The 27,016-nt window shown below is 43.9% G+C and overlaps 1 long non-coding RNA gene across 1 annotated transcript in view; it reads right to left on the bottom strand.

Annotated features, from left to right (window-relative positions):
• Nucleotides 1–13,793: 13,793 nt before the first annotated feature.
• LOC128352336 (uncharacterized) overlaps nt 13,794–27,016 on the bottom strand; it is a 94,178-nt gene continuing 80,955 nt past the window's right edge. Inside the window, exon 5 of the long non-coding RNA XR_008320333.1 lies at nt 13,794–13,920. This is a non-coding gene — a long non-coding RNA (uncharacterized LOC128352336). The remainder of the gene's footprint in view (nt 13,921–27,016) is intronic.

The following is a 27,016-nucleotide window of genomic DNA, read 5'->3' as shown; positions in this document are numbered from 1 at the left end:
GTCCTCCCCTCTGCTGCACCACACACCCACCACTTTACAAATGACCCAAATACTAGTTTAACTAATCTTTGGGTCATGTGTAGAGCATATAACATTGTCAGGATGTGTGCGCTCTTGTCTGTTGACAACCATATCTTGGGGTGGTGCTGCAAAGCACCCCTCTCCTTATTATTCCAGCAGCACTGAATCATGGGCTCATGATAGTGAACTTTTCACGCTGCCTGAGGCTGGCAGGATCCACAGTTGGTTGCTTGCATGAGTGAGTGTTGGGCAACATGTCTGAAGGTCAAGTTAGCAATTTGACTGAAACCGGATGCCCCAGCCCCTTTCTTTTACAGAGCAACATCAGCCTGCAAGCAGACCTCCTTTTCAAAAGGGTACACCAATCAGGGAGGATTTTCTTTGCCTGAACAACAGTTTGAAATGCTCCTTCCGGGAGTAGCATAGATATGTGGTACATTTCTCAACTCATTATGAATTAAAAACTTGGTTGGCAAGGACTCAGTGGAGAAGTGGCTCATAGAAACTAGCAACATGTAATCTCATTACACCTGAAAACACCCCAGTCTTGAGATAAGCAACCAAGCTTAGCTCTATTCACTACACAGCACATTTACAAAGCTTTCCCCTTGCCGTTTGTGGGACAAGATCCACTCAAATCCAGCTAGCAATTGATGTATTTGTTCAGCTAGCAATGGATGCAAAACAATGATTCCTTGTTTTGCAAGGAATTCCTTACCCTACAATGAAGAAAAAGCCCCCTTAATTGACTCAATTCAAGCCTCAGGGCATGATTTTGAGTATATCTGCCCTATCCAAGCCACATGACTTCAGAAAGGAAGAGCCCAGCATGCAACATCTTGGAATGTGTACACATGGGTTGTAGCCCTTTGCCCTTCACTCCTCCTCCTCCTCCCTTCTCTTTCCTGCCTGATTACATACAAAGAGACCTCCCTAACAATATGCAACAAACACACCAACTTGCCCAGGAAGGTGTAGGGGAAGAATGGCAGTTCAGTCCCCAAAAAGCAAAGCAAAACTAACTTGGTGAGAAAGCAGCAAAGCAAGAGGTCTTGAGACAGTTATTTAGTATTGAAGAACTACAGGGGTTTATTTAACGAAAAGGTTACAAACAAATGTGAAAAAGCCTGCAGCTTGATTTTTGCTGTAGCTCATGGCTGAAGAGAGAGATCAAAATTAACAGCCATTTCTGGAGAGACAAAATGGAGACGAACACTGGAAGAACAAAGAAGGGAGGAGTTCAGCATTTTTTCCATGACCCTAACCCGCCCCCAGTGGTCACTATGAGACACGGCAGCTGAGAGCTGATGCTGCCTGGGTCCTAGTTCCAACACTCCTTCTCATTGGCTCATGCTGCTTTCTATTAGTCCCAACTTCTCTCTCAAGGTTTTGAAACAATCCGTGGGCAATGGCTTAATTTGACATTGCAGGCTCTTAAAACCTGCTTTAGTCCATAAATACTTTTCTGCAGTGTATATACAAGGTTTTCTTTACCAGGTTCCTCAAATCCTGGAGGCTGCTCCATATAAATATCTTCTTTGATGTCTCCATGAAGAAATGCAGTTTTTATGTTTATATAATCCACTTGCATTTTCTTTGCTGCTGTAATGCTTAGGAGTGCCCTTACTGAGGTGTGTTTTACAATGGGAGCAAATGTCTCATCATAATCTTCCCTACATATTTGCAAGAATCCCTTTGCCACCAGTCTTTCTTCATAATGCTGGACATCTCTTTCTGCATTTTGCTTAATTTTTTAAATCCACTTGCACCCCACAGTCCTTCTTCCCTCAGGTGTGAGTGTCCTGTGAGTGTCCATGTGTTAGTTTTGTGCAACGATTCCATTTTTTCTTTTGCAGCTTCCTTCCAGTTTTGTTCAGTTACAGGTCAGTTACAGGTCAGTTTCTTTCCACATGCTTGGTTCTTGAAAGCTTTCTCCCTTTACAATCTATGAAAGTTTCTTAGGAGGAACTCCTTTATTTTGTTGTGTTGGATGCCACACCCTTTGTTCGTCATCAGCATCCTCTTCTGCTGAATCACTGCCAGGTTAAAAAAACAACTTACAGTGGATCCTTCCTTTTGATCATATTGCCTTGATTCACTCTCCAACCAAAAGTTGGGCTCTAGGTTTGGCAGTTCATTAGTGGTTGGTTTTTCATTTTCACTGAAGTATGCTACATTGCATATTTTAATTGTTTCTGTGGCAAGATCTAAAATCCTATATCTTTTACATCCTATGGATTAGCCAACAAGTATTCCTTCCTCAGATCTACATCTGAGTTTGGTCCTTTTGGCTTGTGGTATATAGGTGTATGCTGTAAATCCAAACACTCTTATATGACTCAGAGTAGGCTTGTTGCCATGCCATAAGTCATGTGGCATTGTTCCCGTGGCCTTTGTTGGTAAGTAGCAGTCACCACTGCCTTTCCCCAAAATTTAGTAGCCAAACCAGCATCTACAAGCATGCATCTGGTAGGGATGTGCACAGAACCAGTTCAGAGAACCGGTGGATATGCTGGTTCGATGGTGGGAGGTGTCTCACTTTAAGAGTGGGGAAGGGTGCACTTAACCCTCCCACCACTCCCCCCCCCCCTCGCTGGCGTCCATTTTTGTAACAGCTCATTGGGGCGGTAGTATACCTCCCTGCCACCCCATTTCCCCCATTGTCCGAATATAACTGAGAGTCCCCAATGCGCCTGTGTACACCCATGCACATTCTGGTGTGCGCAGATGCATTGGGGACATCTGCTTATAGCCAGACAATGGGGCAGCAGGGAGGTACGCTGAACTATTATGAAAATGGATGCTGGTGGGGGGGGGGAAAGCGGTGGAAGGAGTGCACTTTCCCCCACTCTTAAAGTGGCACCCCGCCTTTGAACCCCCCCACTGCTGTTCCATACACATCCCTAGCATCTGGTCATTTGCATAAGAGAACGGTTCTTTCTTTCCACCACTCCATTTTACTCCAGTATATAAGTAATAGTCTTTTAGTGTTCAATGCTCTCCTCTCTTAGGAATCTTATGCCATCATTCCCAGTGTACTTACCACGTTGTCAGTGTGGAGGATCTGTGGCTTTCTCCCAAACTTGTTGCTCATATTCTTGCAACATATTCTTTTAGTCTTTCTAGTACTTGTCCCTTGTCACTTAACAGGTAAGTATATGTGTATCTAGAATAGTTATCAATGAAATTGAAAACATATTTATTCCCTCCTAATGTATTAACTTGCATAGGTTCACAAACATCACTATGAATCAGAGCCAAAAGATACTGTGTTTCTCTTTCTCTGCGTGAGAGAAAAGAAAAGGCTATGTTGCCTTTGCTCTTATACAGCATGCACACTTTGATTCAGTGTTGTGGGGGGCTATTTTTAGATCTTTTACCAAATACTTTTCAGCCTGACATATCATTTTGGCATCTCTATGGCCTAACCTTCTGTGCCACAAATACAGACATCTTTTATGTGTGCATTCCTTCATAGTTTTGGCCTTTTCAGTCGCACATTCTACTTCAGACAATCCATTCTCTTGTAAAACTGCTTTCATAAGCAATTCCTGTTTATGAGTAATGAAAAAATGCATTACTTTAAATTTTACTTCGTAGCCACTTTCTGTAGCATATTTTCCATACATCAGACTTGTTTCTACAAAGCTTCTTCAATTGTTAATCCAATGGTTTCTCTTTTCTCCAGTTTGCAGAGCAACTGTGCAGATACTTTCTCTTCTTCATACATCAGTTTTCCATCTTCCAAGGATATAGGGATTTTAGAGCTTTACAGTATCTAATTTTTAAAATTTCTCTGTTTCTTTAATCAAGTTGCTTGTAGCATTTGAGTCAATACAAAGGCCACTGCTGCATTTCTTAACTTCCAAAACTTTATCTGTTCTTGCAAGGTATATCCTTTGCTTATTAGCTTTAGTCCCCAATTGCTTGTAAGTTCTGTACTCTGTGTTCCCAGATGACTCATTCTCTTTGCCACTTTGTTTTGCTTGCCTTTTGTCCGCAAACTCTTTATTCTTGGGACATTTATTCTGCAAGTGTTTAGAGATTCCACAAATAAAGCATTTCTTATTTATTTGCATGGTTCTAAATGCATTTTCTTCACTTTTCTTTGGTTGCTCATCATCCCTTCTGCACAAATCAAAGTCCTCTAGATCAGTGTTTCTCAACCCCCGGTCCCCGGACCGCTGCCGGTCCGCAGAGGGTTGAGTGCCGGTCCGTGACCTAGCTGCTAGGAAGGCAGGGCTCTGAAGAGTAGGCAGTGCCAGCAGGGGAGGAGCTACCACAATCTGAGCTGGAACGTTTCTACCCGGAACCTTGTTGCCTCTGCTTGTGTTATCGGGTGGGAATGGTGATGCGGCAATATTGGGGGTGCACGAGCTGGAGGCGGTGCCACTGGTGCCGGGGCAGGAAGCGGGTCGGGAGCGGCTGCGAGGACATGGTGGAGACCATTGTAAGTTGGCTTTGAAGGGGGGGCGGCGGGGGGGCAGCGGCCAGGGGAGCCTGCCCCCTGGGGTGGGGCCCGCAAGGGGAGCGACAGAGCTTCCCCCCCTCCTTCCCCGCCCAGCAGGGAATGTAGCTTGCAAGTTTCTTCTCTGCTGAATGGGTACATACAAGCCTCCTTGCACCCTTTGCATGTATTTTTGTTTCCTGTGAGTTGCCTCGGCTTCCATTGTTCACCTCCCAAGGTCTTACTCCCGGCTCTACTCCACTTCACTCCTGCGCAGGTTGGACTGCGCCTCATCCCCAGCTTCTCCAGCCCCGCACCCAGTTTCCTTTCCCCTCAAGCAGCTGCAGAAGAGGCTCCTAAGCTGCACCCCACGGCCAGGCTTCCCTCCCTTGGGTTCTGTTGGAGGCCGGCGCCCGGCGCGGCTCCTTGAAGGGATAAGCGGCAGAAGGAGGGAGGAGGTTTGCCTTGGCTCAGCTTGCTGCAGGGCAGCGTGTGCTTCCTCTATCACCATTCTTGCAGCAACCCAAAAACAAAAGCGTTAAAATGTAAATGTAAAAGATAACCCCAGACAGCATGATGCCCACTGCATCGGTGACACCTCCTGCTCAAACGGCTCCTTTTTTGCACAGGCAGCTGAGGAGGAGGAAGGCATAATTTGTAATTAACCATCTTGTGTGTATTTTTAGTGAGTATGTAAATGAAATACAGTTTATTGTTAACAAATTTTATTTTATGATATTATTTTAATTATAAACTGCCCAAAGATGCAAGTTTTGAGCAGGTATAGAAGTCTGTTAAATAAATAGATAAACTTAAACTTGAAACCACTTTACTAACTGCTGGTCTGGGAAACTGCGCACAGAGAATGTAGCAGTCCTTGAAACTCTGCACAGAAAATTTAGCGGTCCTTGACTCCAAAAAGGTTGAGAAACACTGCTCTAGATGGTTAATTACAAATTATGTCTGCATCCTCCTTGACCTCCAAGGCACCAGTCACACTGTCAAAGCAGTGTGGCAAACTATTCAACAGCAATAGTTTAATTGGATCAGGTGAGGGCATGCTTATCGGAGCACAGGAGTTCCATTTTGGAAGATCCCTTCTCCCTCTTCCTCTTAGGTTGGTGGTTCTTCCAGGAAGCTCCCTAAATATTTTCTATATGTTTAACTTGGCAACAAGAAATGCACCCTTATCTTTGTTCACTACCCTTGTGAAGCAAGCCCCAGTGATTTCTCAGTATCTTGGCTCGGTTTGCCCTTAAGAGCAGTAGAGTTCCAAAGGTCTGTTATCTACCATTGCCCTGATGTTTTTAGGCAGATGTGACTTTTCATAAACCAAATCTTTGTCTGGCATGATTAATTCTTGAGCTTGCAGTTGCCTAGATATTTCTAACATTTCATTTATATGCCTGGAAGGACTTTCTCCTTCTTTAAGTCTTCTATTGCTTGGTTTTCTTACTAGATGCACTTTGGAAACCATGGACTTCTTTTTATAAAATCCCTGCAGAGTTTCCCACATATCATTTGCATTTTCTCTGTCTCTTAGATGCAGTAAGATTGGGTCACTCACTGCTAAGCAAATCATTCCTGATGACTTTTCATCAGCTCTGTCTCATTCTTTCTACTCCTTTTCTGCATTTGCAGGATGCTGGGTGTGCAGAACACTGCCAAGACTCTTGAGCAGCATCTCCATCTTGAAAGACCATAGCTCGTACTCAGGAGCTTGCAAACTTTTCAGTCATTTGGAATCCTTGTGCTGTCTCCAATTTCAAAGCTTTTCTCTTTGCTCTGTTTTCTATTTAACTCTTTGGCTTGTCTCTTTTATTTACTGGTTTCTAGGCTATAACCCTTTGTAGGGGAAGAATGGCAATTCAGTCCCTAAATAGCAAAGCAAAACCAGTTTGGTGAGAAAGCAGCAAACTCTGCCCCCCACACACACTCCCCGCAGTGGTCACTATGAGACATTGCAGCTGAGAGCTGATGCTGCCAGGGTCCTAGCTCCAACAGAAGGATAGGTAAACTAATCACTGGCCCTTCTCAAGCCCCCTCGCTGCTTCTTTCCTTTCTCTGCCCCGCTTTTATTTATATGTATGTATGTATGTATGTATGTATGTATGTATGTATTACATTTCTACACCTCCCCATTCAAAAGCTGAGGGTAGTGAACAACAAGTTTAAAACATAAAAACAAACACAATTTAAAACACACTGCTTAAAACAATATAAACAAAATTTTAAAATGGCCCAGAACAATTTAAAACCAATTAAAACACTTAACAATTTAGAAACCTTGGAAGGCCAGGCCAAACACACTTTCCTGCTTTCTAAGCACTTCCATGGCAAGCCTGAAGTGCAGAAGAGGGCAACCAAGATGATCAAGGGCCTAGAGCACCTTCCTTATGAGGCAAGACCCAGGGCTTTTTAGTTTAGAAAAAAGACGACTGTGGGGAGACATGATAGAGGTCTATAAAATCATGCACAGTGTGGAGAAAGTGGATAGCTAGAGAGAAATTCTTCTCCCTCTCACATAACACTAGTACCAGGGGTCATCCCATGAAATTGATTGCCATGAAATTTAGGACCAACAAACGGAACTACTTTTTTACACAACACATAATCAACTTGTGGAATTCTCTGCCACAAGATGTGGTGACAGCCAACAACCTGGATGGCTTTAAGAGGGGTTTGGATAATTTCGTGGAAGAGAGGTCTATCAATGGCTACTAGTTGGAGAGCCATAGGCCACCTCCAGTCTCAAAGGCAGGATCCTTCTGAGTACCAGCTGTAGGGGAGTAACAGCAGGAGAGAGGGCATACTATCAACTCTTGCCTGTGGACTCCCAGTGGCATCTGGTGGGCCACTGTGTGAAACAGGATGCTGGACTAGATGGCTGTTCCTATCTTCTTAAGCCTTAAGCCAGGCTCTGGTTTAGATCCTGAGCCAAACTGATTGATTTTCAATTAGCTGCTAACTGGGCAAAGAGGCACCTTTTACCGTGGTGATTCTCTTTATTTAGCAGGGGGAGAGTAACTGGCCCTATCCACCCCCAGCACAGTACTTCCAGTGACTGTTGCTGGTGTCTAACTGATGTTTCTTTTTAGATTGTGAGCCCTTTGGGGACAGGGATCCATCTTATTTGTTATTTCTCTTTGTAAACTGCCCTGAGCCATTTTTGGAAGGGCGGTATATAAATCGAATTATTATTATTATTATTATTATTATTATTATTATTATTATTATTATTAAGGACTTCAGCTAAATTATTTCCTGATAGAATACTATTATCCTGTTATTGCATTGCCTAACCAGACTTTCTTTTGCCTTCTGTATCCCCATTTTACCTTTAATAAAGCTTTCAAACTGTACCTGTGTCTCCTCATCCTTTCCAAATGCACCAGCTTGCTTACATTTATACTGGAACTGAACTGCTTACCATGCTAAGCTAATTTTCCCATTTTAAGCCAAAAACATAGTCGAGGTGTCTAGCCAGTTCCTCAGGGCAGTTTTGGTAAAATGACATGTCCCCCTACTTAATCATGTAAGGCAGTGGGGTTCTTTTTGGGGTGGGGGGATATAATCTGAAGCAGCCTAAAGTGAGTGAATTTATAAGCAAGTCTTATTGATAGGATTGACTTTTTAAAAAATCTACAGTTGCAACAATTAATTCGGTTCAACATTGTAACAAACATAAGATTCATTATGTAGAAGAAGATGTTCTTGTCATAAATCTAAGCGCTAGCATTGGCTATTTATTTGGCTACAGTCAGTTAAAGGACTTTTAGTGGTGGCGGCAGTGATGAAAAATCTCCTCTGCTGTTGGTGGTGGTATTTTTTGGCAGCAGCAATGATGGCAAATGATGGGGGGAACTTTCTGGTTTTCATTGGTATCGACATTCAGTTACTTGCCATCTGGGGGATTCAAGGGATGCACATGCACATATGAGCCAGGTATGAGAGGCAAGTAAAATTATATTTGATTAATTATCCCGTGATCATGCCCCCTGCCAGCACAAGAACAGGCCTGTCTTAAAGGGGCCATGTGTTCTTTCTGGGATGGGACAACTCCACACTGACTTACAACAGGTGCTAGGGAGATGCAGAACTGGTTCTATTGTGAACTGGACCACTGCAAACTGCTTTGAACCAGTTTTAGTGAGTTCGTTGAACCAACCAGCCCAGCCAATCAGTTTGACCAAACCGGTTCGCATACCCACAGTATGGTCTGAATTCAGTTTGAATTCAGACCAAACCATGCCAAACGGTCTGTGCACAACCCTCGTCTGTTCTGGGCATGAGCAATATGTGAGTGCCCAGTGCAGCAGGGGTGGAAGAGGTTGGCAGGTGGCCTTGGAGACCAGCAGCCACAGGCTTTTGTCTCCTCCTTATTCAATCATGACTTTGCTATCACTGGTGTCTGTTCATTGCATTTGATTAGTTTATTCAAAATATTCATGTCATGTCTTTCTGCTGAAATGATCCAAGGCAGCAAGTAAAAATAATTTTTAAAGTATCAAATGACCAAATAATCAAGTAAAACATTTAAAATAAAGCAAATCAGTAACCTGAAAGATTTTATACCCTTCAAATGTTCAAGTGTTAAACCTGTTCTAACTCACCAGTGGAAAGAGAGAAGGTCAGTCAACAGGTAAACACCTCTAGGGATGGAATTCTACAACTTGGGTACTACAGAGAAACCTCAATTTTTCAGACTACAATATTCTGGATTTCTGATTTTCCAGGCAGCATTTTTGGAAGCAGTTTGGCCATGTTACTTCATTTTGCTCTTGACTACTGTCTGGGGCATATGCTGTGCAACCTCATCAAAACTTATTTTAGCTTATTTTAGCTTATTTTATTTAGCTTATGTGTGGTTACATGTCCCTGTCTCCTCTTCCCAGCCTGGCTAGGCTTATCAGGACAGGCCTCAGAGCAGGGACAGGGAGGGGATTGAGCATCACCCTTTGCCTCCTCTGTCCCAGGATGATTGTTCCTTGTGTCTGCCCCTCTCCGGGGGCTCCCGACACTCTCCACCAACCTCCTTCTCATCCCTGGCCAGCTCCTTATATGCCTCCTCACAGGCTATGCATCACCTGCCCTTAATTATGAGGGTCAATGCTCCTCTTTATTACCTGTAATTGATTACCCCTTACAGCTGTTGCCAAAGCCTCTCCCCCTTCTCTTTCCTCCTGCTCCGACCTGCTCCTTTCGGGAGGCATGCTGCTGATGTTATCCCTGCATGCTTCCCGTTCGGTCTTATCAGGGCTCAGCTCCTCTTCCACTGGAGTAGAGTCCCTGCCCATTGGCAGTCTTTTCTCCATCTCTCCCCAGCTGCCACCCGTCCCTGTTGCCTTGGGCCTTCTCACCACTTGGTCCTCAGAGGTAAGGACAGCTGGCCTCGCCAGACAGCTTATTTTATTAAATAAGTGTATTTTAGCAATTTTTCTGGCAATATGCATTTTGCCTTTTCTGGACAGCCACCTAATCTGGACTGACCATCTCAATTTGATTGGAAAATTGAGGTTTCTGGACTAATTGGTGGCTCAATTGGTCACAACCTATCTAACCTCTATTAGAAAGGACACCTAATGCAGAACCTCCAGTAGATACTTCAGCATGTGAGCAGGTTCATGTGGCTAGTTGCCACATTGGTGTGTATGGGGAGATGGGGTGGGGTGTAACAGAGGCGTCACTATAATTAAGCAGATGAGTTCAAAGAACCCGGGCCCCCAGCTCTTCACCGAAGGGGTTCAGGAGTTAGGATAGCTCAGAGATGTACAGAAGACGTTTCGGAGGTAGATCAATTGGTCTGTGGTCAGTGGGTACAAAGTCTCAAATGGTATGTAGCTTGCAAGAATGAAAAATGTTCTTTGGGTTAAGGCAAACAATTCTGAACGGACTATTTTTCTACTGCATTTATTGTCAATCAAAAACAAGGCCAAACAATGCTGTGTCAGACATAAGCTGCTTTCATTGCTTAAAAACAAAAACAAAACACCACCCTTGTGGCTAGGCTGTGAAAGAGCAGAACACAACACTGCTATATGTCTTTATTATTCTTGTCGCTTTTTAGCATTCAGCACAGCTATTTTTTAAAAAACCGAAACTAAAAATGGCAATTATACATCTGGAAGGGGCAGACAAAGAGGCAATACCTTCTGAGTCCATTCATAATTAGAGGAAGGAATGTAATATGAATGGACAAGTGTAGCTGAGTAACATGTCCAGCTTAGAAAGAATTTGAATGCAAGCATTATGTGGATTGCACAAAAAATGGACAGCACTCTTTAGTACAATCAGGTTTCCCCAGCAGTCCTTCTGCTGCAGCCGAGATTATAGCTTCTGTTATGTTTTTTTTTACTGATTCAATGTTGAATTTTTCCTCCCATCCCTCCCACACCCACTAATTTCAGACAAGCTACATAACTGTGATCTGTGGTAAATAGAAAATACTTTGGACCATGGAAGCAGCAAAATGACACTATGTAAATAACAAAGGGAACTTTTCTTCCTCTCCACAACAAGAGCAATATAGCCTATTAAAGCAGCCAATCAGAGATAAAAAAAGAAATAATAATAATAAGTGCCATGATGGTCTGCATTTTGAGAGATATAAAAGCAATTGCAGCACTGTTTTGACTAAATTTCCACATAGATATATATACAGAAATGCCAGAGATTTAGAAAGGGATGCTACTGAGAAATATTCCATTTGAACGCAATAGGGGGCAGAGATGATTGGTGAATGTTATTTTCCTTTTTTTCCATGGTGATTGCTAAGAGTGTGTGTGTGTGTGTGTGTGTGTGTGTGTGTGTGTGTGTGTGTGTTTAAAGAAATCAGAACTGAACTCAGGCCTTCATCCTGAGTGTTCACAAAGCCAGGCAGCAAGAGCACCTGGCAGTCCTCTAATGCACTGTGCTCCTAGCATTGTGAGATACTGGAGGATAGGGATGTGTCTGAACTGGCTCCAAAGAGAGGGGAGCCAGTCTGAGTTGGAGTCAAGTCAAGGCTGGCTCAAAACCCCACCTCACGAGCCATCTCAAGGGGTTGACAGGTATACTTGTAAAGGGGAATACAGCAAGGATTCCCATTTACAAGTAAAGGGCTCAGTGTGGGGGGAGGCAGGAAAAAGGTCATCGGTAGGGTTTTTTTTTAACCTTTAAAATGGATCTGTGCATGTGCAGAGGTCATTGTAATGGCCTCCACTTGTGTGCAGAGGCCCAAAACAGGCTGCACTGTGACTGGTCTGTCATTTGGGATCCCAGCAAGGAGGCATGGCAGAAGCCCCCACTGCCATCCCTGGCAGTGGCAGCTTGTTTTTAAACCTAGCAGGCTACCTTTTTCCTAACCCCCAACCCCCCACATTTAGCCCTTTAATTGTAAAGAGGAATCCTTGCCAGATTCCCCTTACAAGTATACTTGTTGAGCCCCTCAAACCAGCTCCAGAGATGGCTTAACGGCCGGACCAGGTCCCACCTTGATAGAGCCCGAGTCTCCCAGCGCAGCTCGAATCTGGTCTGGATGCAAGCCAAACCAGGAAATCCATTTCCATGGATGGCTTCCTCCTCCGGCTCCTGGCTCTGCCATTTGCCACGGCTCAGCTGTGTGTGCTGCCGTGAATAGCAGAGCTGCCAGGGAATGGTGATCATGTGTGGGGAGGCAGGTAGGAGCCTGCCTCCCTGCCTGCCCTCTCCAGTGAGGTCATGTGAACAACCTGAAGAAGTGCTCTAAGCCCACAAAAACTACTAATACTAATCACAACTAATACTATTACTACAAATAGTTACCACATTTCAACAAAAGTTCTCAAAATGGTTTGCATTTAAAAGTATTAAATAAATAATATGCTTCCCGGTCCCGAGAAGGAGAAGGAGAAGGGGGAGGGGGAGGGGGAGGAGGAGAATAACATATGGTAGACACCAACAACAGCCACTGGAGGGATGCTGTGCTAAGGCTGAATAAGGATAGTTGCTCTCCCCCAGCAAAATATAAGAGAATCACCACTTTGAATGGTGCTTCTTTGTTCAGTTAGCAGGTGTTCTTTGTGCAGCAGACTGGCCGTGGCCCTCAGGAATAAATTTATACAAATGGACAGGGCTTTTGGAGGGCAGGGAGAGATGCAAAAATCACTTTCCCTTCATTTCCAGACTATCTGCTGCACAAAGCAGTCTTCAATTCATAGAAACTGAAGAAGTTTTCAATCCAGAGAAGCTTCTTGCAATTCGCAACCCTCCTTACAACACTGAAGGGCTTTCAATCATGTTAGCCAAAAATTTCAGTTTCATATATTATTTCCCTAACAATTTATTGAATTTTGTGTGTGTGTGTGTGTGTGTGTGTGTGTATCCTGACAAGTTAACTATCAGAAATTAACTGTTTTCTTTAGACATGTTGTGCACTATATTCCTGTTCCTTGAGAGGACTTCCTACTTCCATTTCTAACAAAACAGTAGGAGTAGTCTTCAGTGAGACTCCCAACAGAGCTGGACTCAGAAGCAGTCAGACATGGTTGCACAAGAGTGCTATTGCGCAAATCCCGAAAAATTGTGCAAACACAGTGACATAACACTGCAGCCATTATTTCTAATGGTCATAGTGTTGCACAATGGCGTTGCGGCAGTTTTCTAGGAATTGTGCAACAGCACTCTGGAGCAACAAGGTTGACTTTGTTTTAAATGCCTGAAGCAGTGTGGGAGATGCAGAAACTGCCACAAGATGATGTGTGGTATTTGGGCCACTGTCACTGTAGCATTTCATTCATTCATTCATTCATTCATTCATTCGATTTCTATACCACCCTTCCAAAAATGGCTCAGGGCGGTTTACACGGAGAAACAACAAACAAATAAGATGGAACCCTGTCCCCATAGGGCTCATAATCTAAAAAGAAACATAAGATAGACACCAGCAACATTCACTGGAAGTACTGTGCTGTGGATAGGGCCAGTTACTCTCCCCCTACTAAATAAAGAGAATCACCACATTAAAAGGTGCCTCTCTGCCAAATTAGCAGGGGTCATAAACCTTTGTATTTGAATCATAAAACAGGACCGAACACAAGATGTTTGTGGAGGAACAGTGATGCAGACAGAGAGAAAGCTTCAGGAGCAACTCCTCACTTTATTTTTTTGTGGGAGAAAGGAAAGTCAATGTATGGGATAAGAAAAATATGTTTGCAGGATTAAAGAGATGAGCTATTAGGTTTGGTGGGGAGTGTTCAGTAAAATGAAGGGGGAACTCCTCACATGCTTTGGGGGATCTGCAGCCCTGAGGAGGGGAGGGTGACAGGGGATGTTAGCTAGCAGAACTTACACTTAAGTGCTGGTATTGGTTGGTTTCACCTGTTCTAGGGTTGCATCCTCATTCTCTGACTGAACCAACAACAGTCTTGTCCCCACGATGAAAGCAGCTCTCATTTTTCAGTGGAACTACTTACAGTTCAGCACTCTGGTTGCAACTATGAGACAGAGAATAGATAGCAAACATAATAAGAGATAAACACAAAACCATATTTGATCATTCATTCCCTACCATTCACTCAGCTCCCGGGAAAGTGAAGTCTCCACAGTGATGCTCTTTATAATCTGTCTTGACTGTTAGGATTTATGGGCTGCCACGAAGGCAATAAGTGAAATGTCATTGTCATTTTGATGATCTGTTTGATTAAGCTGAGCAGCTATAAGACACAGCTGAAAACACAGACGGAGCATTGCCTAAATCATGAACAGGAGCCAGAGAGAGGTTCTTTCATGATATGGCTTATAGTCCTGTTTCAAAGCAGCCAGATTTTAGACCTTTTCTTGGACAATTTTTAGCCTATTTGCATTCCTGGGAGCTTTTTATATTATAAGAGATAAAATATCTTAGTGGTCATTATAGATTCTAAACAATGTACTGAAGTCCCCTTTATGTATGAGGGGCAGGGTTGATGAAACATAATGCTTGCTTCTTGGCTTACATCTTTTAATATAAATGTAGCCAGGGGGAATAATAACAGCATTGTTTTTGAACAACCCACTGCATGTTCATCCAGGAAGTCTCTATGATCATTGTCATTTACAGGTATTAGAACTACTGTTTGTGGAGTTAAGACTACAGCATCCATGAAATAGTATGAATTTTCAAAGAACACAGTAACTGTTACAAGTAAACAAGTATGAAGCCCTAAGACTGAAAAACTCATGATGCCGTGCTAACGGTGAGTGAAATACATACATGCACAAGAACTGAAATAAAGCTAGAAATTGCTTATATTAGAGATATAGCAGTAAACAGAAGACTAGTCAGAATTCACAAGGCAACTGGATTTCATAGAGTAATCCCGTAACCAAGTCTTAGGAAATGGAATTCAAGATGAATGTCCTCTTGAAGGTTTTTGCACACCCTTACCTTTAAGTTCAGTCTAGAGTTGATAGCAAATTTTTATCTAAAGAGTAAATCTAAGGCAAATTTTGAGGTTCCTGCTTAGGCAAAACTTCTGAAGGATGTTGTGGGAAGCAAAAAGGAGTTTTGGTAAGGTGACAAAAATATCTTAGTAGTACCACACTTTCTTATCGAAGAAACATAGAAAACATTCATCAGTCTGTGTATGTTGTTTGCGTCTCAGTAATAGCAGATGTCCTACTATTACTGAGTCTAGGTCTGCTAAAAACAAAACTCTCCACATGAGTCCGGTGGGGCGGCAGTGTACCTCCCTGCTGCCCAGGTGCCTCCTCAGACCGGAAGTGACCAGAAGTACCCAATGCGCACATGTGTGCCAGGTACTTCCAGTCACTTCCAGTCTAAGGAGGCAATGGGGCGGCAGGGAGTTACGCTGCCTCCCCACTGGACTCTTTTAAACTGCAGCACCACCTGGGGAAACACAGTGCGGGATGTGTGTATAAGTGTACCCTACCCAGTCCTTAAAGGTATCCCCCTTCCACCCTCAAGCTGCCCCACACTGGTTCTGTTCACATTCCTAGTTGCCACCACATTTCAACTAAAATAAAATGTCAAAGCATTTGAGTTTCTACTCAGGAAAAATATCCACGGAATTTCAAGAGAAGCAAATGTTGGCATAAGAGTAGCAAATGTTCAGGGGTGGCAGGGTGCATGTTTCTGCTCTGCACGTCCCTAGAAAGTGCAGCTGTTCTTAATTTGCTCCTTCCCCATTCCAGTAAGATGTGAATATTAATAATGATTGGAAAGTACTTTGGGTTGAAAGCTGCAACGAATTCTCATTGATTGACAAATTGCTAAGAGGGTGTTATTGGAGGCAGCAGCACCAAATCAGTGGAACATTCTTTTTCCTCTGAGGTTTGTGGCATAATAACATGTAGAGCAAAGAAATGCATTCTTCCATGTTAAATAATAGGTGGGCTGTATCGTGTTATCTAATGGCTCATGAAGTTGAAAAGCTGTCAGCTCCACTGGAATGCTAAATAAAAGCTGATTAAAAATATACATAGGAACCTAAAGACTCTAATAACATGTTACGCATCTAAATCTGATTATTCACATGCCAAGTGTATGACTGAGTTTGGGCATGACATAGGCCCCAGAACAATCTAAACACCAGACACTACACGGAGCTAAATGGGCTTCCTCTGGATGGTGTCAAGGGTTTATAATGCATTAATAAGAAAGGTCACATATCCTTGCGCCATGTCTAGTTGTTATTGTTCCCAAGAATATCTAATCACAGAAAGAGTTGAGGAACCATGTGTAACAGATCATTATCCAAATCAGACTCAGCTTGTTTAAAAAAAAATTATTACAGCATGGTCAGTGTTTTTTGTTTTTACAGTCCTGCCAGGTTTCATTGTAATTGTTTATTTGAATAGGCAGCTCTACATCCAGTTTTTCTATCAACAATTGTGATTGTACCAAACTACTCTTTCTTAAATGCTCAGAAATGATTAGGGTCAGGTTAGAGCAGTGAATAATAATCATCCAAGATCATAGTTCCATTGCTCCCTTAGCCTTTGGTATTTCTATTTGCAGAGATGGTTGCTATGTGGGAGAATCCGTGACTCTTAGATATACTCAAGATTAAGTAGCAAAAAATTGAAAATTACACTGCCGTCTGATGGTTTGGCAAATATAACCCCCTGGTTGTGAGTTTCCCAGAAGAATCTGACCAGTGACTGTGAGAAGCAGAGTACTGGACTTAGATGGATTTTGGCCTTGATTCATTAAGGCTACTCTTATGTTCTTATATTCACTGCTTCATAAGAATTTATGCCAGCATACTCTAATTGGGATCTTATGACCCTCACCATAGCAAACTCAAAAACAGAATAATAGCACGGGGTGGGGGGTGGGGGGTGGGGGGTGGGGGGTGGAGGCTAACATAGCAACAACAGTCATTCTGTTGCATGCCCTTGAAATTAGGGATGTGCACAGAACCGTTGGTGCTCCATTCTGGGAGCGCCAAACCAGTTCCATGGACCAACGTTTGAGCTGGAGGGTGGGGGTGTTCCTTTAAGGGGCAGGGGAGGCACTGCCTGCCTGCCTGCCAGCCCCCACCCCATACCTTTACCCCCGCCAGTGCTCTCGTAAAAAGTGGGCACGCGGGGTTGCAGTGTGCCTCCCTGCTGCCCCAGTCAGTGGCGCCCCAGAAATGGCCAATGTGCGTGTGGTTTGACAGGGCCCAAACCAGCTTGAATTCGAGCCAAGCCAGACCCCTTGTTCAGGGTCCCAAAACAGAACATACCCAGTTCAGTTCGAGCCCAGTTCAGACTCAAAACGAACTGGGCAAACCAGTTTTGCGCACACCAGTCTGCGAATACACCAGTCTGCACTCTGCTGGGCTCTGTGGCTTCAGATGCTTTACACCTGAACAGAGATAGCCTAGCCAGAGTAGCCTATAAGCTATAGCCTCTAGGAACAACTGCTGCAACATCTAGTTTGTAGTAGAAGCCTGTATAGGTGGGGTGGAGTGAGGGAAAACCAAGTTGCGGAGGAAATACAGTGAAAAACATGAAATGTAAATTGATTTCCATTGTTGGGGAACTTCTTTAGAAGGCAAAATCTACCATTTAAGTGACCTACCAGGAACAATAATTTTTGATGGGAAAGGCTGAGAGAGCAGGACTAATCTAGACAGTAATTCCCAACTTCACAGTCACAGCTGGACAGAAAAACAAACTCATGATGGGGCTTTTATAATCCCTCCAAACGGTCTGCTGTTATCTCTCTGCCCTTTCCTCTTCTTCTTCTTCTTCTTCTTGGCTTGTGTGTTTTCTTTGTGCCAAGTACCTTTTTGCTAGTTCCCCATCAGTGTTCCTATTTATTTGTGCTCCCTTGTGTTCAGATTCTATGTTGAGGAGGGAGGCAGAATCATGAAACCTGATCCTATGTGTTTTTGAATACGACTGTGTTCCCTTTCTGGGGCTTATATTTTCCAGATACTGTATCATGATTGGTTACTTGGTTAGTCAGAATCCTATCCTCCACTTTCATAACTCGAGAGAGTCTGGCTTGGTCTGGCATTTGGGGTGGCTCTCCATTGATTCCAGCGAATGTGCTTTTAGATAATCCTATTTTGCATGCATAAATTCACACCAGCAGATAATGTGGGCTGTACCCTTAACAGAACATAGGATTCCTCATTAAATGTGGCTTTCTGATTTCATTTTTGCCTTTCTGATCTGATTTTTCTTAAATAGAAATTCTGGGTGGTCATCAGGATTAGAAATGCAACATGGGCAAGAGGGGGTTAACCCTTTGCTCCTGTGCTGTGGTCCTTACAAACATCATCCCTCACATTTGCCCCAGGAGGAAGCTGGCATTATCCAATGGCAGCTGTCCTGTTTGAAGCATATGGCAACATCAGGGGAAGTTTTTCATTGGGACTGTTGCAAAGAGGCAAACGGTTAGCACCACTGCCCCCATTCTGATCGCCCCTTCCTCTCTGAGCTGCCATTTAAGAAAAAATTAACTGAACAGCCGAACTACATGGTTGATGTAATGTACCATTTAGCCCTAAGAATATACCTTTTCTTGGAGTAGCCAGCTGATTCCTTCCTCAGCCCAGTGAAATGGAAGCTGCAACTGCATTGAACATTAACCTAGGAATCAGGCCTAATTGTTTGCAGAATTTAGTTTTCATTCAGTTTGTTTTACCCACTTGCAAATGACTGGCTACTGTGGTATTTTTGTCCCTATTCCTATGGCACCAGCTGCTTGGATTCTTTAATGCTAAATGTATTCCTTATGCTTCAAGCAACTCTGATGTCACTTCACTAAGGATGCATAGCTGGAATGCATGCAGCATCATTCTAATCCAGTGCAGAAACCAGTTAAACTACTTCTTAGGCTATTTTAGCTCAGCTGGAACTCATGGCCCTAAAACTGTCAAATTCAAAATTTGCACAGGCGAACTGATTTGTAAGTCCATCTTGTACAGCCCAGCCTTGAAGTGAGTTCAGTTAAATGTGCACTGAATTGCAACCTTAGTGTCCTTTAGAATTTCTCCCCAGAAGTACCTGGGAACACCATTTATTTTTCTTACTACTCTGCTGTCTAACTTCCTCTCAATCAACATGTAATCAATTGGAAGCAGAGAGCTGTAATGACATTCTAATCAGAGATGTTTGATGAGGAAATTAGACTACTCACTTTATTATTCTTGATTAGCAGCAAATTATTCTTACTAACCCTTGCTACTCTCCGCCTTTATTAGGAAATGATTAGAAACAAATAACTGTTAAAACAGCAGGATTTTAATAATAGTTTTATTTGTGCCTGTAATTACATGTATAGTATATCTTCAATCAGGTTATAAATTTTCCTCACCTGGTCCCAATTTTACACAATTCTAATTAGGCAAACAAACTAATTTCATCAGGCACTGCAGTATTTCTAGATGGCACGTTAGAAATGAAATAAAATCTGCATTCAAGTTTCACTCTGGATTCTACATTTTGGTCAGGTTCTGAAAATTCCAGTGTACACATGTGGAACTGAAATTGAATTCTCTGGCTAGCTCACAGATTTGGACCTATCCCTTAAGTTGACATGTTTAATAATTACAAAGCAGTAAAAGAAGTAATAGCAGTAAGTCCCTGGGCACATTAACATGGTGAGCTGACTCATTGTGCAATCAGGAGGTAGGGATGTGCCTGTAAGAGAAGTATGGCAGTTCAGCTCCCATTAGCAGAGCAAAGCCGGTTTGGGGAGAATTCAGCCAAGCAAGAGGTCTGGAGACAGTTCTTTAAGTCTGAAGAACTACAAAGATTTATTTAGAAGTTACAAAAGGACAGGAAAGCTGAGCTTGAGGCTGAAAGCTGAGAGAGACTAAACAAACAGCCATCTCTAGTGAGACAAAATGGAGACTAACACTGGGAGAACAAAGAGGAGAGGAGTCCAGCACTTTTATCCATAACCCTAAAAAAGCCCCAGTGGTCATTATGAGACATAGCAGCTGAGAACTGATGCTGTCAGGGTCCTAGCTCCAACAGTAACAAGAGCGCACTCACGCTGACATAATTGCCGAACATCCTGTCATGCTGTTGGGACATCCTGTAATAGAGTGTGACGGGTGGTAATCTGACATGTCCATTACATGGACTACAAACCCCTGTTTAAACAGGGTTTTGTAGTATATGTAGAGGGGCGATTCAAATGAACACCCCCTCACACACAATTAAAGAAATCCCTGACAACGCAATGGGACCTCCTGCAATTATGTCAGGGTGGGTGTGCTCTCAGCATGTCCCTGCCCTGGTCATTTAATGAGCTGGCTCATTGTGTACACTGAGCTGGCTCATTGTGTACACATTGTGTACACTCATTGTCTCTGCTCTAAAAGGAACAGGGGATTTTGAATAAGATCAAATGTTGAATTAAAAAATGTGTTCCACACTGCCTCCAGTGGAAATTCCTCATATTGCAGCATTCATCCAGGCCCTATGCTGACCTCGCTTATGGATGCCCGTCATTGGCCTCCCTGCAGACAGGAAGAAGTTTCCTTTCCACAGAGGTAAACCTGGGTAATTTTGAAGCCTGGACCTAAAGGTCTTTTGCCCCCTACTCCTGCTGCCTCAAGACAAGCATCATCCCACTACACACACACACTCCACACCGCATGCAGTATTTTATACACCACATTATGTTCAAGGAAAAGAATATGCTCAACCCACTTACCTGCATACACCACATTTTGTATTGACAATCCTGTGTCAATGGAAGGGAGATTGGGTAGGCTGAGGGTGGCTGCAGCACTCAAACACTGCCCTCACCACAATCATGCTTGGCCACCCGCCACCACACCATCCAGCCAACACATCATCGAGGACAGAATAAATAGGATTTGGGAGCACCAGGGGATGTGGAGGCCCTGGACATCGACTCAGAAGTCCAGGGGTAAGAGTGCTTCTGCCTGTCTAGAACAGACTTTGCTTCAGTATCAATGTTCTTGGTCTGATGTGTATTTCCTCGCTGTGTCACCTGATTCCCTGGTGTGATGTCCGGCCAATTTGTGATTCCTGCTTGACCCTCTTGGCTCCTGACTGTTGATCTGGCTTGACCTTTAGTGTGGCTTTGACTCGGTTTTTGTTTTGATGACCTGACCTGACAGGTGTTTGGCTTTGACCTCCCACATGTTTGTGGGCCTTTGCTTCTGTTTCAGCTCTCTGGCTCAGGGTGGATTTACTTAGATTTTACTTTATTTACTCAACTCCTGATTTCTGCTTCAACCCTCCAGTCCTGTTTGCCTGGTGGGCTGGCTGTCCCAATCCTGGTTCTAGATCCATGCTCTCTGACATCGCTTTCTATGGCTCAATTTCTCTCACAACTTCCCTCAATTGAAGTCAATTACTAAATAAATGGAGTACTGGCTACCAAGCAATGAATGGGTGCAACTGTGTACATGGGTGGGGGGGAATTCACCTCTTGAAAGACCCCTGCTTGAAACTCAGGAGAGCCACTGCCAGTCAGTGCAGACAATACTGAACTTGTTGGACCAATGGCTTGACTCACTATAAGGCAATTGCATATGTTCCTCACTGTTAATTTTCAAAGTGATATACAATGAAGTTATTCACATGACCGTGTGGAAGCGGGCTAATGCAGCCCAGCCCACTTTCACGCAGTCGTGAGAACCACTGGGTAAGCCCAGTGGTTCTCTGGTGACTAGCCTGCCTAAAAAACCTTCCTCTTAACCCAGGTTAGCGGAGCAAGTGCTCCGCTAACTTGGGTTTTCAGGTTGTGAGATATTTATAAATATCTCAAACTCTATCAAGCCTCCCGGTTTCGGGGGGCAAACTCTATCAAGCCTCCTGCTTTCCTCACACTAACCCCCCCAGTGCTTCACACTAATCATGTGAAGCGCCTCAGTCTGTGTTATGTGCTTGCAACAGCTCTATGAAATAAATAATTATTAGGTCAGTCACCATTTTGTAGAGCAGCACCTGAGGTTGAAATGAGCACCAGACTCATTGCCCAAGGCCACTCAGTGAATCCATGAAGTTCTTGGAAGCCCAGCCTTTCAGCCATTAGACCATTAGGTATATATTCAGATTAGGCCCATGACTACAGGTTATGGAGCAGAAATGCAATATTGATGATTGTCCCCCTGGAAACAATATTGTAAAAGTGATGCACTATTGGAACAGATGTTGTAGAAATATGAAATTAGAGAACATTTTTTTCCTATTTGGTAAAATGGCAAGATAGTTTCATAAAATTGATACTTAATATTGAGATAATTTACAAGGATCTGGGATGATTTATTTTTATCTTTTCCTATCACATGTAAGAATTGGTTAATGGATTGTAACTGCATTTTAATGTTATAATTAACTGTTGACATTGAAAGGTGCCAAGCTGATGTTCAGCAATGGTCTGAAGATAGAAGGCAGCCCAAGACCCCTTGTTATAAAACATCTGTTTTCTTTAAAACAGCTGCCCTTTACTCGAAAACAATGGGTGGCCAAGCTGTACCACAAGCACTGCTGGCATTTCAAGAAAGGGAGCAGAAGTCAAGTTTTAAAGACTGTGCAACTGGCTTTCCCTCTTTCCATATGCTGCTGTTCTAGCTAACCTCTGGAACTGAGGGAACCTAGGAGGATGAGGAAGACAAATGTGGGAGCAGTGGGGTAGCTATTGGGTAGGATGAAACTGTGGGGTGAGCCCCAGATGAGTGGTGGCATTTGGAGACATGGAATATTAAGTCTGGCATTCCATTCTTAAGGCTTAAGAACATGGTCAGTCATGTTTTAGAATACCACAGCTTTAGACTTCAGTGGATACTGCTTATTAGCTGCAACTTATCTTAATTGTATTCAATAGAAAAGACAGTTTACAGAACCCTCTGAAATTCTGATATGGCAACTGTTTCTGGGAGTTTTCAGGAAAGCTGATATGAGGCTAGGGCCTTGAGCAATCAATGGAACCTGTGTAGTTAAAAAAAAATCTATATAACATCTTAAAGAGGTAAGTGTGATGCACCAGTGCTGTGGCACATCAACTAAATCAGCTCCAGCATTTCACCAGGGGAGAAATTTTGATGACTCCCCCTATTCTGGAAACCCTTTATGTCATCCAAAAATATGTCCCTGAGGGTTGTGCAGCTCATGGGGACATATTTTCAGGAAACAAGAAAACTGCTGGGGGGAAACTTCTGGGGGAAGGAGACGTCATCAAAATCCCTTCCCCTGCAGGTACTAGAGTTGTGTTAGTCTTGAAGTAATTCACATTGCCAACACATCCCAGAGAGCACCAGTCCTTTGTTAGCTAGGATGTTGGCTACTATGAATAATTCCTGTTTCACAAAGGCCATCAGTCACATCATAGCCAGTTAAGGTCTTCTTGAACCATCTCACAGTTTCAAGCAAACTATCCTACAGACAAACTGAATGATTGCCTTCTCTGAAAGTTGAAAAAGTCCTAAAATGTTGTTTTACTTCCTAGTTTCCTCACTTACATTTCATATTTTCTTCATGGGAAAATCAAGGTTTGGGTTGTTGCCTTTTGTTTAAGATAACCAATCACAAAAATGGACATTTTTGGGAGCCCCAGCTTGCTATCTAATCTGTTCATTGAAATTGTACAATTCCCTGTCATTGTCCCCAGATCCCAACAAGAGACAAGATGTGAATGATGGATTGAATTTGGACCAAACTTTATTTAACCACAAAAATCTGCAACAAAGCAACAAGTACTAACTCAATTAAGCAGAATGCAGGCCAGAGAGCTGGTCTTGTGGTAGCAAGCATGACTTGTCCCCTTAGCTAAGCAGGGTCTGTCCTGGTTGCATATGAAAGGGAGACTAGAAGTGTGAGCACTGTAAGATATTTCCCTCAGGGGGTGGAGCCACTCTGGGAAGAGGAGAAGTTCGCTCTCTGGCTTCTCCAAGATAGGGCTGAGAGAGATTCCTGCCTGCAACCTTGGAGAAACCGCTGCCAGTCTGTGTAGACAATACTGAGCTAGATAGATCAATGGTCTGACTCAATATATGGCAGCTTCCTATGTTCCTAACTCCTCCTGCACATGGGAAGTAGCTACATCAAGAGAGCTGCTTTCCTCACTGCTGTGCACTTCAACCAGGCTTGGAGGTCACCAGCAGTGAGCTGACATCTCTCGCTTCCTCCTTGCCATGCAGGTTTCTGTACTAAGGGAGGATTGCCCATCTCACCACCCCTCGGGCCTCTGAACTCTGAATGGGCAAACTGAGCAACTCCCCATAGTGGTTCAATTCCCAGAGTTCTGAGGGGTTGTTCCATGGAATCTCCCATTACCATAGTGGTGCCTCTGGATGAGCACCATTAAAGCAAGATTACCCTAGGGGTGTACAAACAGGTTCAAATCCGAACCAGTTCAATATCAAGCTAAATGAGGAGTTAGGGTCTGCAGGCAGAGCCAATCTAATAAGGCAGCATCCATGCCCGCAGTCCAATGGGCACGTAAACCATGTGCCCAGCAGATGGTGGACCAGTGCACCCCACCACCCCTCATGAGTCCAGGCATGACACTGTGCTGGGTGCTGGATGTAGAAGCAGCTTTTTCTAGATTATTATCATTGACCCTCCAGCTCTTGATATCTTTAGGATATATCCCTTTCTGCCATTGTTTTTTATTCATGCCAAGTTGAGATTTGGGTTGACTCCCTGTCACAAAAACTATAACACTGAATGTTACTTTTGAGGTTTGGACAATAATGCAAACAGAAAAAATTCTAAATCTTGTATAAGATATCTTGAAGATGGAAGAGATGAGTCCCTGACTAAATACATGGAGATGGCATATTAAAAGAGAAGGTGCCAATTTAGAAATAGTTGCTTACGAAGCCAACTTTATTAAAATTCAAATCCAATGGAGATAAACAGCTTAACTGGAGGCCATATATCTGTCACTGGCGCTAATGATGTTTGGGTTGTTTTACCAACACTGATGTAAGAGAAACTGGCAGTGGGGAGGAAAGTGGAGTTTGCATCACTTTTGGAGGTTGCTTTTCTACATGAAATTCTGACTGTTCAGTTATTTGGGGCTGTGGCATCTTTCTCCTGGATGTGATAGGAGTCAGAACAGAATACTCTAGGTAATGCATCTGAGGAGTTTATGAAAACAAGCCTATTATTCTAATAGGTGGAAAAGCTGGCATTTCACATTTCAGCTGCCAAACTCCAGTTTGTTTGTTTATTTTTAAGTCTCTAGTTTCTTAAAGGACTTGAATCTTTTAAGCTAACGAGTGTGAGAGGCAGAAGATATCTGTACAACCATTATTTGATACACTGTCAGTGTCCATAGGGATTTTGTCTGAATTGTTAAGGTGACTGCACTCTATTTTTGAAAAGCGCTACAGTAAAAATAGGTGCTAGGAGCCAACATGCCTAAAACTTTTAGATTATTTCAGTTCAGGCACTCTCTATCACTGCAACAGAAAAACCTATGACTGACCATGGATAAGAACATAAGAACAGCACTGCTGGATCAGGACTAAGGCCTATCTAGTCCAGCATCCTCTTTTACACAGTGGCCTCCCAGATGCTGCTGCGAAGTCCACAGTCAAGAGCTATGGTCATGCCCTCTCTCCTGTTGTTGCTTCCCTGAAACCAGTGGTGGACACCGTGAGCAGCGTCACCCTGCCCAGCATCCTGCGTGATGTCTGCCACAGCTCATCGCATCACCTGGGCCATTGGGGAGATTATTACTTTGGTCAACCAGCCATTCCAGGTGGTGGAGAATGCCAGCTTCTGCCAGCTGCTCTTACTGCTTGCCCCTAACTATGACAGCCCCTCATGCACCACCTTTAGCAGGTGGGTGGTGCCCTCCCTGTACTGGTCATGCAAAGAGGCTGTGTCAGGGCTTCTGTGTGCATAAGAGTACACTTCACTGTGGATCTGTGGACCAGTTCCAATGGGAGACACATTACTTTCCTTCCCCTCATGGTGCATGGCGCAAATAAAATGGCTCCCTGTCCCCAAAGGGCTCACAATCTAAAAAAAGAAACACAAGACAGACACCAGCAACCAGAGCTGCCAGAACCTAAGGGGTATACTCGTGGGTCAAATGGACCGTAAGCCAGAATTTGGCTTTTTTATAGCCAAATCTGGCCACCTAGCCAGCAACAGCCACTGGAGGGATGCTGTGCTAGTGATGGATAGGGCCAGTTGTTCTCCCCCTGCTAAACAAAGAGAAAAGGTGCCTTTTGATCAGTGAGCAGGGAGAAGCAGCACTGAGCTTGGTTTTGACCACCGCTCTGTTCTTCAAGAGAATAATGGGTGAGCTCCAGACCTTGCTGACCACTGGGGAAGCAGTTGACTTGGCAGGTTGGCTGAGGACTGGAGTGGTGGATCAGCTCAGTACACCCTTGTGTGCATCAGTAGTACATGTTTTGTCCTGCCTATGTGACCCAAGGATGAAGGGCAAAGTGGCCACACCTGACCAGCTACCCAGGTGGAAGGACCTCCTGGTTGAAGAAGTTAGGAAACCAGAGGAGAGGAGGCTGGGCCAACCAGGAGGAGGGTGCTTGAGCACCTGCTGCTAGGGTGCCATCCACCCCTAGCATCAGCTTCACCATTGCTTCCTGGTCCAGCAGTGTGGTGTCCCTGACAGGGCCAAGTGACCTGGCCTCAGTGTTTTACCCAGTGGTTCATGGAAGAGTTCCTTGGTACCTTGCCGGTGGTATGGGAGGAACCCACTGAACCCTGCAGCAGTGCTGAGCAGTGTGTTCTGCAGTACCTGCAGGAGCCAGTGGCAGGTCAGGAGATGGAACCAATCCAGTTTTGGGCAACGTGTCACAAAGTCTGGCCAGATGTGTCACAGTCTGCTCAGTACTGCCATAGCCAATGACTGGTGCTCTGATTCATGTTGGGCTGTCAGCCAGGGCCAGCATCAATCTGAGGCCATGGTATTATTGAGGCACAGGCAGTCAGGGATGCTGAAATGGTGGAGTGGCTGATCTTCCTGAAGGCCAACTTCCTGCTACTGGGCTATCCTGAGCTGGCCATGGAGGGTGAGTGACTCATGGTCACTCCCACTCCCTGTAACACCACTGGTAGCTCACCCTACCCTGGCCAACCCCAAACCCAGATGTGCCACAATGAGATATGGACTGGTGCCCTCACCCA

The sequence above is a fragment of the Hemicordylus capensis genome, chromosome 3, assembly GCF_027244095.1.
Source record: "Hemicordylus capensis ecotype Gifberg chromosome 3, rHemCap1.1.pri, whole genome shotgun sequence".
Lineage (NCBI taxonomy): Eukaryota > Metazoa > Chordata > Lepidosauria > Squamata > Cordylidae > Hemicordylus > Hemicordylus capensis.
The sequence above is the reverse complement of the archived record's forward strand: the minus strand, read 5'-3'. Positions and strand labels throughout refer to the sequence as shown.